The sequence below is a fragment of the Cannabis sativa genome, chromosome X (genome assembly GCF_029168945.1).
Source record: "Cannabis sativa cultivar Pink pepper isolate KNU-18-1 chromosome X, ASM2916894v1, whole genome shotgun sequence".
NCBI classification, from domain to species: domain Eukaryota; kingdom Viridiplantae; phylum Streptophyta; class Magnoliopsida; order Rosales; family Cannabaceae; genus Cannabis; species Cannabis sativa.
The window spans coordinates 31,481,031-31,496,974 of record NC_083610.1 but is presented as its reverse complement, the minus strand read 5'-3'; positions in this window follow the sequence as shown (position 1 = coordinate 31,496,974).

Below are 15,944 nucleotides of genomic sequence, written 5' to 3'. Positions count from 1 at the left end.
ACTGGCCCCAGTTGAAAAAGGCAGAATAGAAACAAGAGGCAAAACCCGTACCTGCTCAGGTGTTTGCCATTACACAAGCAAATGCTACAACCAGTCCTTTGGTGGTAACAAGTCAACTTCTTATCGACGACTCCATTTTTATTATAGTGTTTAACTTTAGGGCTACACATTCATATGTGGCATCGAGAGCAATCCATAATTTGGGTAGGTCCTGTGATTTTATTGAGATCGGGTTGGAACTCTACTACCTAGCAAACAATTGGTTATGGACTTCTTATCCAAGTATTCGGCTAGTATTGAGTGTAAACAAAAAATAGTAACCTTTCAGCGAGAGGGTGAGGAACCATTTGTTTATGTTTGGATCATTCTGTTGGAAATATTTTACCAGGATCTAGATTTACTAACAAGTATGTTTGATTAACATCCTAATATGAATTCTAAAACAATGAAAATAAACACATAAGAGTTTAAGAAAACCTTACATTGGGTGCAGCAGAATATTATGACTCCTTCCATTCAGATCTCTAGCCCTTGATTCCTTTCTGTAGCAGAGCATAATCAAGATCTGAATCTGGATCTCCTTCTCTCCTTCTTTGATGCTGATTTTCCATAGTCTTACATACTATGATTGAGGTACCACTTGATGTGTGTGGGCACTACTCCTTCACTCAAGGATTTCGAAATATTGAAGAGAAGAAAAGAGAGAGAGAGGGGCGTGTGGCTTTTCTAAAAGAAACCAATGTTCAAAGTTATGAGTTTCCTGAAGCCTACACTTTCTTTTTATAGAATGCCCTCTAGGTTTAGGTTAGAATTGTATGGCATTAAAATAATGAAAAAATAAAATGGTAAAGTCTTGCAATGTGGCCGGCCATACAAATGGAATTGGGCCTCACTTTGCAACTTTCCCATTTTGTTATTTCTCATTCCTATTTTCTCAAAAATGTCAATTTTCCAATTTAACCTTTTAAATGCCAATTTTAATTATTTAATAACTTAAAAATAATTATTAAATAATATTGCCATTTAATACATTTATTAATTTAGACATATAAAGTCTCTTAATTAATAAATAAACCTAGAATCTCTTTTCTTTACAATTTCGCCCTTGCTTAGTGAAAATTCATAAAGTAGACATAGTCTAACTTTAGAATTATAATTAATTAATTAAAATCAATTAACTGAGTCTTACAAGCAGCATGGTCTCAACTAGTATGGGGACCATGGGTCTATATAACCGAGCTTCCAATAAGTCGAACCGAATTTACCAAGTAAATTTCCTAACTTATTAATTCCTTATTGAATCCACTCTTAGAACTTGGAATTGCACTCTCAGTCATATAGAACGCTCTATATGTTCCATGATATAAACACGTCATTAGTTATCCATTGTTATAATCCTAATGTGATCAATGATCCTCTATATAGATGATCTACACTGTAAAGGGATTAAATTACCGTAACACCCTACAATGTATTTTATCCTTAAAACACTTAACCCTGTATAAATGATATTTTAGCTAAGTAAAATGAGTACTCCATCATTTATTTTCGTTTGGTTAAGCCCGAAGGAAATCATCCTTTTTTTTCTATTCGCCAGATAGAAGCTATAGATTCCATATTTATGTTAGCGCTCCCACTCAATTGCACTACCGTGTTCCCAAAATGTACGTATCACCCTGACCCAAAAGTAGGCTTAACTAACAAATCAAAGAACACGAGTAACACTCTTGAGATTGAACCTAATCTTATCAGGATTAAGATCATTTGATCTAGGATCAACAGGTGATATTGAATTGAATAGATATTACGGTAAATTCTAATATATCTAATCAAAGTTCAATATCGGTCCCGATGTATACTTCATACATCCGATACTGGTAAACTTTGCCAATGTCCTGGAAAGGACATAACACTTTTCCAAGGTGTAAGAATACCTATCGCTGATTATACCATGTCAGTCTAAATCCAGTGTTCTGACAAATCAGGGAATAAACTTTCGAACATATAATTAAGATTATATTCCACTGTGCTGACAACACTATAATCATTAACAAATTCATATGTTCTGGACTTAAATAGAATTCATACATTATATATATAATCATGAAATAAATCATGTGAGCCATGCAACATAAAATGTTATTTCTGATCTTTATTAATAAGTAAATTTGATTATATTGAAATGGGTTTTATTTAGGGCACAAAACCCAACACATTCAAGGTTCTCGTATTCTAATCATTTCAGTTTTGAAAGCTAAAGATTTACTGCACAGTGGATGTGTAGGATTTTTAGCAATTGTGATTGACTCTAGCAAACCCAAACATTTGTGCCTGAGTATGTCATAGTTGTAAAAGAATTTTTAAATGTATTTCTCGAGGATCTACCTAAATGACCACAACAACGAGAAATAGATTTCATAATTGACTTGGCACTTGGAGCAGAGCCTGTGTCAAACACACCTTATCGAATGGCCCCAGTAGAACTCAAGGAGCTGCAAATACAACTTCACGGGATGCTGGATCTAGGGTTTACCTGACCCAGTGTGTTGCCCTAGGGAGCTTCAATTTTTCTTGTGGAAAAGAAGGATGGATACTTTTGGATGTGTATTGATTACTGAGAACTGAACAAGATGATGAACAAGAATAAGTATCCACTACCTAGGATTGGTGACTCATTCTATCAACTTTAGGGTAAGACTTTTTTCTCCAAGATTGACTTATGTTTAGGGTATCATCAGTTGAGAATTCCGGAGGAAGACATTTCAAAGATATCATTTCGAACCAGATATGGCGAATATGTGTTCTTAATGATGTCGTTCGGGTTAACAAATGCTCCAGTGGCCTTTATGGATCTTTTGAATAGGGTGTTCAAGGATTTCTTGGATAACTGTGTTATAGTATTTATGAGTGACATCCTTATATACTCTTAGACAAAAGTGGAGCATGAACAACATCTCTGAATGGTTTTACAATGGCTTAGAGATCATAAGCTGTTTACAAAGTTCAAAAAGTGTGAGTTCTAGTTATCACAAGTGTCCTTCTTAGGGCATATTATCAAAAAGGATGGAATTATGGCTGATTTGGAAAATTGATTTAGTTAAGAATTGGCCGAGGCCAAAGACAATTACTGAAGTCCAAAGTTTTCTCAAATTAGTAGGGTATTGGCGGCATTTCATGGAAGGATTTTCTAAGATTTCAATGCCACTGACAAAGTTGACAAAAAAGAATCAACGGTTCGTATGGTCTGATAAGTGTGAAACAAGCTTTCAAGAGTTGAAGCAGCAATTGATAATGGCACCAGTGTTAGCAATGCCTTCAGATCAGGAAAGGTTTGTAGTATATTGTGATGCATCCAAATAGGGTCTAGGGTGCGTTTTGATGCAAGCTGACAAGGTCATTGCTTATGCTTCTCGATAGTTGAAAGAGTATGAGCAACATTCCTGAAACATGATTTAGAACTTGTTGCTGTTGTGTTTGCCCTAAAGATTTGGCAACATTACTTGTACAGGGAGAAGTGTGAGATCTATACATACCAGAAGAGTCTTAAGTACTTCTTCGATCAAATTAACTTAAATATGATACAAAGACTGTGGTTTGAACTAGTCAAGGATTATGACTGTGAGATTTTATATATGATTCGTGTTTTTAAGCAGTAGATACATGGCATAATTAGAGGCCAAGATCTATTAACCTCTTGGATTAACAAAGACGACCATCATGATTCCTCGCAGAGATGCCCCGTTAATCCAGGAGGGGTTTAATGAATGCTTAATGCAGAGAGCTATCTCAAGCCCAGTTAGCGTCTCTAGGACATGGAAGGACCATACTCGTCCCTTAACTCCAAGAAGTCCTAGAACAACAGTCTGACTACCTAACGTCTAGGTAAGGACTTTCTAAACTTGTCGCAGATGATGATTCCTACGCGAATGTGGATGGCCCCATCAGTTTAATATGGAAATCAACCTATAGACGGTTATTCCTTTTTCTGACATAGAAATAGATCTTGTCCCACATGCAAGGCCATTGTAGTGCACGTATGTACCTCTGGACACACCTTTTCACCTAACTGCTTGTCCAGAGAGTAATTTATGAAGGAGAAACCTTTGGGCAACACATGTCCCTGATCCAGGCGGTACTACTTACATTTCCTATGCATCGCTCGATTAAGAAGGTTCTTCAAGACCAGATGGTCAGATTCAAATTTTTATTTTCATGCCCTTGCAATGGGCTATAATACAAAACCCTAGCTGGGTAAAGGGAATGCCCTTACCGTCATGTAAGCCTATAAATACCCCCACTTTTTATGTACAAAGGGTTAACAAATTTTACACTAGCTGAACCTCTACAAAAACTCCTAAAAGTTTTATTCTTCTTTAAGAGAAACAAAAGGAGTGTAGAGTTAAGGTTTATACTGTACACACATATTGTATTATTCAAACACTTAGCCAAAGGGCCAATACAACTAACTCATGGACTAAGGATTAACGCCTAACCCACATAAAAATCACTTGTCTATTATTTACTATTTTATTTATTTTTGAAGCTCTGTTTATTTAGTTTCCAAAAATTTCGGTAAACATTTTGATTCTTTCATTGAGAGCTGAAGAAAGCTTGATAGCTGCTGAACCACCTCAACCATGGTGTTCACTCAAAAAGATGTAGGTAAGAAAGCTCCTCAAGATACTGTTATGGAGGAGATGGACTCCCTTGCGCCTGGTCTCCATTTAGGTGGTGCAAGAGAAGGAGGTATTGTAATTTTGAAAACTGAGGAGAAGATGCTAAAAACATGCATGATGGTGTTGACAATTTCCAAAATCCTAAAGATAGCGAAGAGGAGGATGACGACGATGGTTATGTGAAAGATAAATACTACAAGGATGGTTATTATTATGACCACTACCCAAACCTGCTTCGAGTGACTAAAGAGTTAGAAGGTACTTAGATGAAGTTAGCTGAGCAGGAAAAACATACTGAAAAAATGAAGAAAATGATGGCTCATCTCCAGGACAAGTTTGAGGATCTGGCACAATCTGACGATGATCCCTCAATGGAGGTTGTGTCTAAAGAGCGTGATTTAAGAAAACCAAAACTAAAACCTCATATCCACGCTAGGATAAAGGTAAAGGTAAGGTAGGAGAACCTGCACAAAAGTCTGTTCCTAAACCTCCTCGAAAGGACACAAATTTAGCCAGCCAACCCTTTAAGATGCAGAAGGCCACCGTTGCTTTTGAGCCTGGACGCCCTTCTGCTCCTAGAGGCAAAACTATGCCAAAAGGGCAAAGTACAAAACTACCTAAACCCAAGGGGCAAAAAAATTGCCCTAGTAATTCTATCAATCAAGACGGAAGGATGATTGAGGCGCACACTAAAGATAGGTGGTCCACCGTAGACCTTCGTCGATGATTGGACCCAAAGTATGAGAGGTACAAAATTGAAAAAGTGAAGCCACGTGGAGAAATTATGTTTCTTTGACCAATGAAGCTGCCATATTCCCTAAAGTAAGACAATGACATGGTCATAAAAGGATCCACCCTAACAGTGCTTGAGGATAAGCTCAAAACTATAGTCTTTCATGGGGTATCTGTGACGGTCTAAGCTCAAAACTATTTATCGAATCCCCCTTGATCCACCCAGGACCTGCAGTAGAGGTTAGGGGTACGAAAGACGCAAAAGGGTCTATTACATCTTCCCAAAGTACTAGCTCCTGAAGTCCCCACGTTCGGGTATGCTGTGGCAAACCTCTTTGAAATCTCTTCTTCTTTAGTTAAGGGTTTTGGATGATGGGCTCGCCAATCAGGTTCTAGGAGCTTGTCCTCTTTAGCTACCCCATTTATTACAACAGCTAAGTCGGTAGCTATAACTTCCTTCAACTCTCTTAGAGCCTGGAGCTACCCCAGAGGATAGCAGGGTCGATACCCTAGAATTTTACAATCAGGCCAGACCTACAAAGTAACTCAGTCATGACCAACTCCTAAACTCTTAACTGCTCCTCAGTGAAGGCTCTATACTTGTCCTCTTTCTTGGTTATTTCGATAGTTTCGACGCTTTAGGATAAGAGTCTTGGCAAAAAGTCAAAAGTATGCAAAAATGTTATCACTAAATAAACCAAGGCAAAGGAGATTTGAGAAGTGAGGAAACTAAGGTTATGCGTCAACAATACCTAACAATTGGAAGTTCATCTGGAGTGAAGGCACCTTTTTTACGGGGAACACGGAGAAAAGAACTAGTATTCCTGGAGGTCGTGAGTACGGTCAGTATGTCTAACGAGACAGTAAGAATTAGCATGCTTATCTGATCTATAGAAGCTAAAATTCTTCTTGTTTGACCTCATTGGGTTGGTCTTCACACTATAAAAGTACAAGATCTCCTTTAGGAAAGGCACTTCCAAGTTGTTCATCTTATAAAAAAACGTACCACCCAGCCAAAAGCATGTAAGAGAAGGGGATCATTTGAAAAGGTTCTATCCCAATCTTGGCCATTAGATTTGCAAAGTAAGACCTCAATGAAATATGCACTCCATTAGAAATATGGGACCAACTCCACGCATTGAATCCCTCCATGCTCGTGGATGCAAAGACTCAATTGCAAATTCTGGCACCATCGGCACATTCTGTCAACATTCCGTAGGAATAGAAGAAATTTACCTTTTGATCCATCTTCCTGATGGAGTCATTGAAAACTTGTGCAGCAAGAGGGGTCTTGGCCCTCCTTTTCCCTTTAGCCTTCACGGAGGGTTCATCCTTCATGATATGTTTGTCCTCTAAGATAGTTCCAAGAACCATCTCTGGATGGGATACTTCAGTAAGAACCTTGGCTTGGGCTCCTTCCACGAGCATGTCTTCTACGAGGTCAGGAGGTGCACCTTCGATGATTTCCACGGTGCCCAGGTGAAAATCCTTGTTCAGATCCATCTATACCAACACAAACACAAAGGGAAACCAAGCTACTTGAAGTAACAAACTAAGAACCCAGAATAAAAACTTGTCAGAGTTTCATTCCAATCAACCAACCCCAAAGATCTATATAAATGCATAGACCTATGAAACTCAAATAGCTAGAAAAAATTATATAGACAGTTCTAACCTCCCTTTCATAGCGAATCATTTCTCAGACAGGTCCATCCCAAAATTAGAAAAAAAAAATTCACACAACCTACTTCACTGTTCAACATGCAAACAGGTCTAACCCTAGCTTGAACAAAAAATTTCTATCCTAAACAAAAAATAATAAAAAGTTCAACTAGGAATTAGAGTACTTATGTGTTGAGTGAAGAGGAGACGGGGTGTTGTTGCAGAATCTTGCTTGAAGTCTTCAAACCCAGTCGATTAAACGGTCACAACTGGTCTGGAAGTCAAAACCTCCATCCGGCAGGGGGTTTAGTAGGTTGATTTGAAGGGGTTTGATATCCAGAAATAGCCTCAAATGAAGATTTAACAACTATTGGATTAAATGTTTGAAGTCTTCTTCCATCCATCGGCGAAGGAAAAGCGAGGAAGGAGAAGTTTGCAGAGGGAATTTGGAGTTTGGTAGATGTGTGGAAAAGTAAAAAAAAAAAAAAAAGCGTTGAGGTTAATTTATACTTCAAGAGGAAATCAAGTCTTTTTGAAATTGATGGTCCAGATGTCCTTCATTAAGTATCATTAGATCCAACGTCTAGGGAGTTGAAATGGTTGAAAGCATTTTCAAATTACCCTTCAATCAGCTTCACTTTCTCTGTTAGACGCACCCCAGCACGTGCGTAGTGAACTAACAAGGGCATTTAATATGTTGCATGACCGCCATGCTAGCAGGCCCTAACGATCCATTTGCCCATGACTGATTACAGCTCACAAAAAAGATGCATCCTAGGAAAAGGTTGTAAGCTCCCAAACTCGCGGAGTCCCGAAAGCTTGGGATAAATGTTATACGAGTTTTTAAACAAGAGACACGTGGCATAATTAGAGGAAAAGATTTATCAACCTCCTGGATTAACAAAGATGACCATCATGATTCCTCCCAGAGATGTCGCGTTAATTTGGGAGGGGTTTAATGAATGCTTGAAGCAAAGAGCTATCTTTGGCCCAGTTAGCATCTGTGGGACGCAGAAGGACTCTACTCATCCCTAAACTCCAAGAAATCCTGGAACAACAGTCTGACTACATGAAGGCCAAGTGAGGACTTTCTGAACTGGTCACGAACGATAACTCCTACACGAATGTGAATTGCCACATCAGATTTATATAGAAATCGACGTACAAACAGTTATTCCTTTTTCTGATACAAAATTAGATCTTATCCCTTGTGCCAGGCCATGGTAGGGTGCATACGTACCTAGGGACACACCTTTTTGCCTGACGTCTTGTCTACAGAGTAATTTATAAAGGAGAAACTTTTAGGCAACATGTGCCCTAATCCAGATGGTACTACTTACCATTCATGTGCACTGGACGATCAAGAAGGTTCTTCAAGGCCAGGCGCTTGAAGTTGTATTTTCCTACCCTTGCAATAGGTTGTGGTACAAAACCCTTGGTGGGTAAAGGGAATGCCCTTACCCACATGTAAGCCTATAAATACCACCACTTTTTAAGTACAAACGGTGAACAAATTTTATACTAGCCAAATTGTTGGGTATTGTGCCCTAAATAAAACCCTTTACAATCTGATTAGTTATCAATATAAGAAATTTGAAGTGATTTATGTTTGCATGAATTTTACATGCTTATGGTTTAATATGTTTAGTATATTTATACACAAAATCTGTTAAGTCCAGATCATATGTTTATTCACAATTACAGTATTGCCAACACAGTGGAATGTGATTGTGATTATATGAATCAAAAGACTAAGTCCCTGTTTCATCAGTGTTTTGGATTTACACTGATGTGATAATCAGCGATGATGTGTACTTACACTTGGAGTAAGTGTTATGTTCTTTCAAGGACATTGGTAAAGTACACTAGTTTCGAATGTATGGAGTATACATTGGACTGGACCCATATTGAACTTAGATAAGATATTATAAACTTACTGTTGTATCTTTCCAAGTCAATATCAGTAGTTGATCTTAAGATTAAAAGAATCTAAATCCTGATATGCTTAGGCTCAACTCATGAGTGCTATTAATGTTCTTTGATTTATTAGTTAAGCCTACTTTTAGGTCAGGGTGATACTTATATTTTGGGAACATGATAGTATGATTGAGTGGGAGTGTTGAACATAAATATGGAATCTATAGTATCTACTGGTGTATAGAAGTTAAGTGATGATTCCCTTCGAGCTTAGCTAAATAGATGTAAATGGATGAGCTCTTGTTTAAGTGACTAATTCTTAGATCACTAAACATCATTTACAGGTAGCTAAGTGTTTTAAGGGGCCAAATACGTTGAGGGGTGAAAACGGTAAAGTTATCCCAGCTCGATGTAAATCATCTATATAGAGGATCTTTGATCACAATAAGATCATAACAATGGTTAAATGAGATAGCATATCTATATCGTGGAACATATAATATGCTCTATATAAGTCTGAGAATGCAATTCTAAGTTCTAAGAGTGGATTCAACGAGGAATTAATAAGTAGGGATTTACTTAGTAAATTCAGTTCACTTATTGGAAGCTCAGCATATAGATCCATGGTCCCCATTCTAGTTGAGACTATACTTCTTGTAAGACTCAATAATTGATTTGTGATTAATCAATTATAATTCTAAAGTTAGACTATGTCTAATTTGTGAATTTTCACTAAGCAGGGGTGAAATTGTAAAGAAAAGAGATTCTAGGTTTATTTATTAATTAAGAGACTCTATATGTCTAATTAATAATTAAATTAAATGAAAATATTATTTAATAATATATTTTAGTTATTGAATAATTAGTTTTGGCATTTAAAAGGTTAGAATTGGAAAATTGGCGTTTTTGAGAAAATAGAAATAAAAATTGTGAAAACTGCAAAATCCAAGTAAGGCCCATTAACACCTATGGCCGGCCACTTGGGTGAGGTTTTCCAATTGATATTTTCATTATTTTAATGCCAAATAAATACTAACCTAAATCTAGTAGTTGCTTATAAATAGAAAGTGATGGCTCAGTCAAATAACAAGTTTTTCAAGCTTTTTGTCAGAAAATCAGAAATTGCTTTTTCAGAAAAACTGAGCCTTCCACTTCTCTCTCTATAGCCGACCCTATCCCTCTCTCTTTTCCTCTTCTCAATTTCGAAACCTTAGTGATAGAGTAGTGCCCACACACAGCAAGTGGTACCTCAATCATAGATTGGAAGATTGTGAAGGATCACACACAAAGAGAAGGACATTCGGGCTCAGATCGTGATAATACTCTGCGACAGAAAGGATACAAGGGTTAGAGATCTGAGTGGAAGGAGACATTATTCCGCTGCAACCAATGTAAGGTTTTCTTAACTTTATATGTGTTTAATTATCGTTTTAGAAAGTTCATATTTAGGGTGTTAAACAACATACTTGTGAGTAGATCTAAGATCCTGGTAAAATAAATTCCAACACAAACCTCTGCAAAAACTCCTGCAAGCTTTCTTCTTCAAGAGAGAAACAAAGGGAGTGCTTTATACTGTACACATTATTGTATTATTAAAACACTTGCCCAAAGGGACAATACAATTGACTCAGGGAGTAGGGATTATTAACGCCCTAACCACATAAAAATCACTTGTCTATTATTTACTATTTTATTTATTTTTGAAGCTCTGTTTATTTAGTTTCCAAAACTCTCAGTAAACAATATCATCTTGAGAAAGCCAGTGTATTAGCAGATGCTTTGAGCAAAAAAGTTCCCAAATAGATTTTTAGTACTATAATAATTTCACCTCAGTTGGCTACTGATATGGTTAGGGCTAGTATTTAGTTCGTGGTAGGGAAACTGCATAATTTGACACTTCAGTCAAACTTATTAGAAAGAAACAGAGTGGCACAAGTAGAATACTCTGAGTTAGTTAAAATTTGAGTGGAGGTATTAGCTAGTCAGGATAAGGATTTCTCAATCTTGAATACTGGAATTTTAATTTACAAAGCCAGAGTTTGTGTTCCAAGTAGTGATGAGCTCAAGAAAAAAATACTTGATGAGCTCTTACTACACCTTATTCATTGCACCCGGGTACCATCAAAATACCAAGATCGGAAACGTTATTATTGGTGGTGTGAAATGAAGAAAGATTTAGTGGAATATGTGTTTAAGTGTCTGACATGTCAACAGATTAAGGCAGAACATCAAAAACCAGCAGGGTTACTTCAACCATTATTAACGCTTCTTGAGTGGAAGTGGGAGGATGTTAAAATTAACTTTGTGGTTGGTTTACGTAGAACCACGGGAATGTATGATTTGGTATGGGTCATAGTGGACCGTTTCACAGAGTCAACACACTTTTTGCTTGTAAGGACAACTTACACAATGGACCAGTATGCGGAGTTATATCTAAAAGAGATAATTCATCTTCATAGAGCTCCGAAATCCATTATTTCGGATAGATATCTGAAGTTTACATTGATGTTTTGGATAAGTAATCAGAAGGCTATGGTTACAAAGCTGAAGTCTAGTACAGCTTTTCACCCTCAAACTGATGGACAATCTGAGAGGATGATTCAGATACTAGAATATTTACTACGAGCCTGTGATATGGAACTTGATGGTTCATGGAGTAAGTATTTGTCTCTAATAAAATTTTCCTACAACAACAGCTACCAGAGTACAATAGGGACGACTCCCTACAAAATGATGTATGGTAGGAAATATCGATCACTAATTCATTGGGACGAGATCAGGGAAAGGAAACATTTGTCTCCTAAATTAATTCAAAGGACCAACGATGAAATAAGTAAGATCAAGGCTCGGATGCTTGCTTGCCAAAGCCAACAAAAAAGTTATTCTGATCCTAAGTGCAAAGACATTGAATTTTATGTAATAGAACATGTTTTCCTGCGATTTTCAACAATGAAGGGTGTAAGGCGCTTTGAAAAGAGGGGGAAGTTAAGCCCTAGGTTCATAGGGCCATTTGAAATACTCAAGAAGGTCAGGCAAGTAGCGTATTGGCTAGCCTTACCACCAACATTATTGACTATACATAATGTATTGCATATTTCAATGTTAAGAAAATATGTATCGGACTCGACTCATGTCTTGAGTTACGAAGCCCTAGAACTAAAGTTGGATGTATCATATGAGGAACAACCATTTCAAATCCTAGATAGGAAAGAAAAGGTTCTTTGGAACAAGACCATAGCGTTGCTCAAGGTACTCTAGAAGAATAGTAAGGTGGAGGAAGCCACCTAGTAACTAGAATTCGGCATGAGGACTCAATATCAAGAGTTGTTTAGGTTAGATTTTAAGGACAAAATCCTTTTAATGGGGGGATAATTGTAATGACCGCATGATTAGATTATGGATTAGTAGGACAATTAGCATTAATTATTGATATTTTAGGATTATGCATAATTATATTTATTGTGCGTCCCATTTTTAGAAAATAGGGATTAGAGTTATAATTTCTTTAGGTGTATTATTTCTGCTAAATGTGAAGTTTATAATTTTTATGATTTTTGCTCAGTAACGATAGAAAATGCGATGGAGAACCGTTAAAGTCACATGGGTTAGCTTAAAACCTTTGATTTAGGGGGACAACCGTGCATTTGATGTTAAAATAAAGGATTAGGCGGGGTATGGTATTAGACTAATTTACCCCTAAGCCATTTACTTACTTAAGCTTAAGGAAAGGGTAATTTTTTCTTTTTACTTTGGAAAGAAGTGGATTATTCAATTACCTTCTAAACCTGGCCACTAATATTGAGATAAACCTGGTATTATCTTTTGTGTTAAGGAAAAATTAAGACAATAAACAATTAGAAAGAAAAGACAAATCATACCTCTTGACCTTTCACTCTTTCTTACTTTGGATGAAGCAAAACCAAGGGAAATCAGGGTGTTCTTCATCAATTTTTTGTCAATTCTAGCTAAATTGAAGGGGTGAAGATCCAAAGGTAAGCTCTAGCCCTAGTTCCCTTTGTTTTTAGAAAGTTGTAGCTAGGTTGAATCATGCATAAAAGAGAAATAGTTGTTGTTTATTCTCAGCTAGTTTTGTTGGTTTGATGAGAAGTTGAGCAAGTTTGAGTTTGAAAACTCAAGCTTGGTCCAACAATGGTGGTTTAAGTTTCTATGTATATTTGATGTTGTTATTACTTGATTATTGTTGTTTGGTGTCATTATAGGTATTATGGAAAGTTTAGTTGAGTTTCAGAATGTCTTGAGAGAGATGCGAGGTTTCTAGGGTTTTCTACAAAGAACTGGTTAACCAATTCTGCTAGTTTTATAGAACTGGTTAACCGTTTATCCAGGCAGGACCCGAGGAACCAGTTTTCCATTTAGGGAATCCAGTTTACTAGTTTGGGTAGTTTCTAAAGCCTTAGCTTTGATGTTTCCTCAATATTTAGGGTATTGCCACGTTATTTATTAATAGGAAAACTTCTAGTTTTTAGTTTAGGTCCCCGAAAAGGGTTTTAGCAAGCTATTTACCTATTTATAAGATTGTGACATAGGACCTTCATTCAACGTGTGATTTTCCATTCAAGTCAACAGGCACACTTGAGTTTGGAAACGAGGTAAGACTAGCATAGAATATATATATATGTGTATGTGTATTATGCATGTTGTTATTGTGATTCATATACTACTAATACTAGTACGGTAGTGGTACTAAGTGCATTGGTACAGTATATAATGTTTAAAGGGTACGATACGGTGTTACCAATACTAGTACAGTTTAGTACATAGTGCAAGTGCTACAACACTCAGTAGAACTCGGGGTACGATTCAGCCCTACCAACACTAATACGAGATGAGTACTTAGTGCATGTGGTACAGAGGTCGTACTTCTATTAAGAACATTCTTGATCATCTATTTAGCCTTGTGGATAGGTGTATGGGGGCCTAAATACAAGTCGGTAATATATTATATGTTATATACTTTTCTTACCAAGTCTGTTGACTCAAAGATATTGTTTTCATGCGTATGTAAGGGAAAGGCTAAGGCTGAACAGCAGTGAGTCCAAAGCTCGGGGATGATTGTACATGTCAAGATGGTGCGATCTGGAGAGTTCAGTCTCGGAACGACTTTGGCTTCATTTTGTAGTCACTGTGCAACATGTTTGTAAAGTTTATTTTGAAAATGAATATAAGTTTAAAGTGGGATCCCAACTTTTTGTATGGGTATATGTATATATTTATAAAAGTTTAAAGATAAATCAAAAGTTTCAATTTTTCACGTTTTTCGAGAAAACCATTTGATTAGCGAAGGTGTGCACTGTAATTTGAAAGTCATTGTAGCGTGCCTAAGCATTAGTGTGTTACACCACTTCTGCGTTGTATAAAGGAAAGTGAAGCGCAGTAAGTGTTATCTGAAATACACAAAGGAAAATGTGGGAACCATGTAGGGGGTTATTCGATGTCGAGAATGTTTTCAAATAAGGATAGCACTGGCCTAGTTTGGAGAAAGATGCAACGGCATTCACAAAAAAAAATATGACAAATGTCAAAGACGCGCCATCTACAGCAAGTGCCCTCTAGCCGAACTCACAAGCGTGACTAGCCTGCGGCTCTTTTCCATGTGGGGAATCGATTTAATTGGGACTTTACCAACAAGTATAGTCGGGGCAAAATAAGTTGTGGTGGCAATAGACTATTACACCAAATGGGTAGAGGGGGAGGCCTTGGTCAGCATCATTGCTAAGCAAGTTGTATCCTTCATCGATAAGTCCCTGATATCAATAATTAATGCTAATTGTCCTACTAATCCATAATCTAATCATGCAGTCATTACAATTATTCACCCATTAAAAGTATTTTGTCCTCGAAATCTAACCTAAACAACTCTTGATATTGAGTCCTCATGTCGAACTCTAGTTACCAGGTGGCTTCCTCCACCTTACTATTCTTCTAGAGTACCTTGAGCAACGCTGTGGTCTTGTTCCAAAGAACCTTTTCCTTCCTATCTAGGATTTGAAATGGTTGTTCCTCATATGATATATCCAACTTTAGTTCTAAGGCTTCGTAACTCAAGACATGAGTCGGGTCTGATACATATTTTCTTAACATTAAAATATGCAATACATTATGTATAGTCAATAATGTTGGTGGTAAGGCTAGCCAATACGCTACTTGCTTGACCTTCTTGAGTATTTCAAATGGCCCTATGAACCTAGGGCTTAACTTCCCCCACTTTTCAAAGCGCCTAGACCCTTCATTGTTGAAACTCGCAGGGAAACATGTTCTCCTACATAAAATTCAATGTCTTTGCACTTAGGATCAGAATAACTTTTGGTTGGATGAACAGCCAAATGTACTCTGGGTGTACAGGACCACGCCCTACTCCACCACATGTGAGACTACTTTCTCCCTGGCATATGAGTGTGAAGTTTTACTCCCCATCAAGATGAAGCTAAACTCGTTTTGAGTGAAGAATTTCATTGAAGAAGAAAATGAAAAAGTTATGGAAAAAAATTTGGATCTCTTGGAGGAGAGAAGAGATGCGGCCCAAATGAAATTGGCAGTGTATCAATAAAGGGTGGCACGATACTATAATTCAAGAGTTGCCTTCAAGGTCGGAGCTTTGGTGCTAAGGAAAGTCCTCCCAAACATCAGGGATCTAGGAGCAGGAGTGTAGGGAGTCAACTGGGAAGGCCCCTATCAGATTGCCAAGGTCATCCCACCAGGAACCTGCAAGTTGGCCCGCATGAATGATACAGTAATACCAAGAGCGTGGAACGCAGCACGCTTGAAGAAGTACAATTGTTGAAAAGGTGAGTCAGAAGTACTCTTTAGTTATTTGAGTTTTTGAAATCAAGGAGACGGCATGTGAGGCAGCACTACAAGTTTAATGAAACAAACAAATTCTTCCTTAGAATATATAAATATTGCATTGAGATCAGTCAATCATACCTTATCATAGGT